Below are 4464 nucleotides of genomic sequence, written 5' to 3' on the forward strand. Positions count from 1 at the left end.
GGACGGGCACACGACTCAAACATTTGCGCGAAACGTCTTTCCGGAAATCACATGGGCTCATCACGTGACATGAGCTCATCACGTGCTCGTTCACGTGGGCATGCGAGCGGCGCCCGCAGCAGCTTCCGGTGCTCGACAAGACATAGCTGACAGCGACACGCGTCAAAACACGATCCGGCCCCCTCGGCTGACGCCGCGTCAAAAAGTCACGCGCTGACACGCTGCAACGTGTACGTGTGTTCAGGCCTTAAGGTGTGTGCTTTATGTATTGGATAGCATGCTTTAACCAGGAGTAATTATTCGCGAGAAACTTTTTCGAAGTTCCGATGCACCCACTACGTGGTCTTAAGGGAATGCACGCAGTAATGTGTGTGCCTTTTGTAATGGGTGGCTGGCTTTAAACCACCAAGTCGTTATGATATTCACATGGTGTGACGCCCGATGGCAATGTAAGCTTGCACCACGCAATATTACTGCGATGTTACATCTCATACTGTGACGCCTGTATACAGGACGCGTATGTTTGTGAAGCATCAAAGCTACTTTCAGTGCAGTTGCAAGCAGAGGCCTGGCTGTGTGGTAGAACATCTGGTTGCCTCGCAGACGGCCTGGGTTCGATTCTCACTCGGATCCAACATTTATTTTACTTATTTTATTTTTCTTGATTTTTTTGTCACAGACAAGATTATTGTTTTTCGCCCACAACCAGCGACGCCGACACCGACACCGGAATTTCTGCGAAACGAGCTCTCTAACGGTATCACGTTAATGACATGAAAGTTATCCTCGGCAGACACTGGTAGGTAGATGAATAACTTGATTGAAGACCGAGGGCGAGAGCTGGGCTTTACCCCGACACCCCTAAGGACGGCGCCCACGTTGGGATTGAGAAGAAGTGTTTTCTTTGATGGACATATCGTACTACGGTTGAGTGCTGCAATGACTCCCCTTGTGGGAATCGAGCGCGCCCTCCCCTTTGGCGCCTCGTTCCCCAGACAGCGCGTGTGCTGGCCCCGCGCGGCTCGAGCACCGGGAACCACCGTTAATCGGCGATATGGCTACCGTGGCTATGCCGCCAAGCCTTTATGCCTGGTGCGAGCCATGCGTCGGTCTTCCCCGCACGGCACCACGTGTCCGGACATGCCTGAACGCTGCTCGCGGCTTACTGCGCTAGGTTATGTCACTGCACTGCGCCTTTCCTCATTGGCCGCCAGTGACAACCCCCTTCCCCCATGAGCTCGATTCTGTCTGGCGCCGGCTTGCCCGCGTCAGATGCTCTCAGGCCTGCACGAGAGGTTGACGCGCTGCTCTGGCAGGCGGCTTCTCGTTCGTGTGCTCGACTGCTGCACTTTGTGCGATAGTCGTAGCGCCGCTGGCAAGCGTACTCGATCGGTCTTGAGGAGTTACCCTGACGGCCGGCAAACCCGTGATTGTCGCACTGTGCTGCAGCTTGGGTTAATAAACCCGTGTTTGTTGACAACCTGCCTCGAGTGCCTTTTCTGCGCCGTGTCCGCGAGTCGACGAACCCGGCCGTAGCGTCTTTGTTCGCTGCGGCAGTGGAGAACGTCGCGTCCCTTCCCGGTCGCCTCGTAGGGTAAGCTACTTGCAAAACCACCCTATGAAGTGTTCATCCGCAAGTGTAATTAAGTGGGCTTTTACATGAAGAAGTACACCGTTAATATGCGAGATCAGATGTCCAGCTGTACGAAAAATTAGGTGCACTCATCGCCGGTCGCGAATACGCAGCTGTCTATCCAGCCTTCCTGCGATTTTACAGATAACGGTTAAGTCAACGGTTACAACAAAACAAGTGCATACCAATTGCTTTGTAAGCCGACGTACCACCGGATTTCTATGCGGTGAAAAATAATAATATACTTAGCAATAATGTAGGAATAATAGCATTTGCTTTGATCGCTGCAGGTAAAATTGGCCGCTTCCCGAAAACGTGGATTCACTCAAATTTCTACAGGCACGCTTGACCCGCATGATACTTCCTACATAAAGAAGCTAGAGCAGTTGTCTATAACAGGCTTCAACTTTAACAATATTATTTACCTATGTTCACATTCGCTCACCGGCCACTCAGTACCAGAGAATATTGAGCTCTCGATGTCAGCAACACCTCTGAAAGCTACCCAGTACTCTAAGGCACCTCAGCGGTCGCACTGCAACATGTGCCCTGCGAAATTCCGTCACAAATAGTGTCATTTAATGACACTTAATATGCTTCACGCGACACATAGGCTCCACCGCAGTACATTAGATATGTTTTGCATGTGCTACCATCTGTACCAATGAAAAAGGCCGTCCTCTCACTGCTCAGACAGTGTCCAGCGCCCACCACAGACAGCGTCCATCGAAGAAACAGAGCTTTTCCCTAGCCAACGCGCCGCGCCGTCTTATATTGCCACTCGAAGAAGTGCACGTGGCGTTTTCTCTCGTGAGCGAGCGCGCATTTGCGGGAGGTGTTCGTGAGCGAAAGGGCTAATATAGCCCTGTCACACTAGACCTTTTAATGTCATTCGAATGGAATGCCATTCGCATCTAATGGCAGTACGCGGCTGCTGCACAGCAATATTTTAAGTCATGCAGTCGAATGAGTTCCAAAAACACATTAGCCGTCACTGTCGAACCGAATGTATACTTTCTGCCCTAGAGACTACTTAAAATTGGGCATTCGCATTCTCAAAGTGACACGCATTCTACAAACACGCTGTTAATGTTGCTTTTAGCGCACTGCACCCAGGCGGTGACGTTTGCTCACACACGGATTTGGCAAGACAATTGTGCACAGTTCTGTTGCAAGCTGTTTTCCCGCATGGACGCTTGTGAGACCGCGTTTTCAAAGCGAACGCGGAACGCTCTGGGTTTTTAAGAGCGGAGCTCCTTAGGCCCGCACCCCGCCGTCGCCGTTGGAGCTCCCTTCTCATAACCACCGCTTTCGGTTGCAGTGGCCGGTGATTTAACAGGAAATGTTTAGGCCTTGAGCGGTTTGGTTCTGGCGCACTAGAAATTCGAGGTTAAGAGAAATAAGCTCTGTCCACAACTGGTTATAATGGCCGTCTTCACTTTCACCAGCTTTATGGTGGATTGTGAAATGACAACCGTTCTAGAGCACTACATGCGCTTTGTCAAAAGTAGTAGCAGACGCTTTCCCAACCCGGCGCAAAAAGACAATAAGTGCGCGCGGCGATCGGCGCGCGCGGCGGCGCAAATAAACACTTTCAAAACTATATAGTCGTTTTCGTCCCATTTCTAAGGAGCTTCGCTCATCGCTTGTGTTCGTACACGGAACTGCTGATTTTCTTCCAACTCGCTGCTTACTTCCAGTGTGATCGAGAGCGAGCGCGTGGGCACGTCGCGGCATTTCGCGGCGGCCGCGGTACAGCTCACGATTTTCAAATCAGCCAATGGCCTTGGACTTTGTTTCGTGTGTGCTGTCGTACCGCAAACTGCCATGGGTGCACTTGTCAATTCGTGCTCTAGAAAACTTGAATAAACGCGACACGTTTTAACGCGATAGCGTTAAAGAGCTCGTATCGCAGAAATTCCGCCGTCGGCGTCGGCACCGTGTTGTGAGCGAAAAATCATCATCTTGTCCGTGACCGAAAAATCGAAAAAGCTGCAAATAAAATAAATAATAAAAATGTTGGGTCCAAGTGAGAATCGAACCCAGGCCGTCTGAGTGGCAAGCAGGTGTTCTAGCACACAGCCACGCCTCTGCTTGAAGCTGCACTGAAAGTAACTTTCATGCTTCCCAAAAATACGCGTCCTGCATACAGGTGTCACAGTGCGAGATGTAATATCGCAGTAATATTGCGTGGTACAAGCGTACATTGCCATCGGGCGTCACACCATGTCAGTATCATAACGACTTGGTGGTTTAAAGACAGCCAGCCATTACAAAAGGCACACACATTACTGCGCGTATTCCCTTAAGACCACGTAGTGCGTGCATCGCAACTTTTTTGCGCATAATTGGTCCTGGTTCAAATCATGCTACCCATTATATAAGGCACACACCTTTGTGTGCGCATTCTGTTAAACACTAGTAGTGGTCGAAGTACGCACTAGGGGCAGGATATCGCTATCGCGTTCAACTCTTAAAGGCGAAGCTTAAGCGTCCACCAATTTCTTTTTCGTCACGCCGCGCATGTCTTAAGCCAACGCACACCGCCTTGTTTTACGTGCAGACTCAGCAGGCTGCCTCTTGATTCTTCTTTTATCTCACAATCAAGTCTCTTCTGGCTCATGTGCACCACGCAACGCCAAGTACAAATCAACTTGACGCTTTACTTGCTGCAGCGTCACTGTTCAGCGGCACTGCCATGGCAGCCATGTTGCTTGTTTATATTCGATCGGCTGTGGCTACTGGCTAAACGTCGTCTTGGCTTGTGGTGGCCAGATAGTCTGTGACAAAATTTTTAAGCGTGGTACTTTAGACTTTCAACATGTCTTTTA

This window comes from Rhipicephalus sanguineus, chromosome 9 (assembly GCF_013339695.2).
Source record: "Rhipicephalus sanguineus isolate Rsan-2018 chromosome 9, BIME_Rsan_1.4, whole genome shotgun sequence".
NCBI classification, from domain to species: Eukaryota; Metazoa; Arthropoda; class Arachnida; order Ixodida; family Ixodidae; genus Rhipicephalus; species Rhipicephalus sanguineus.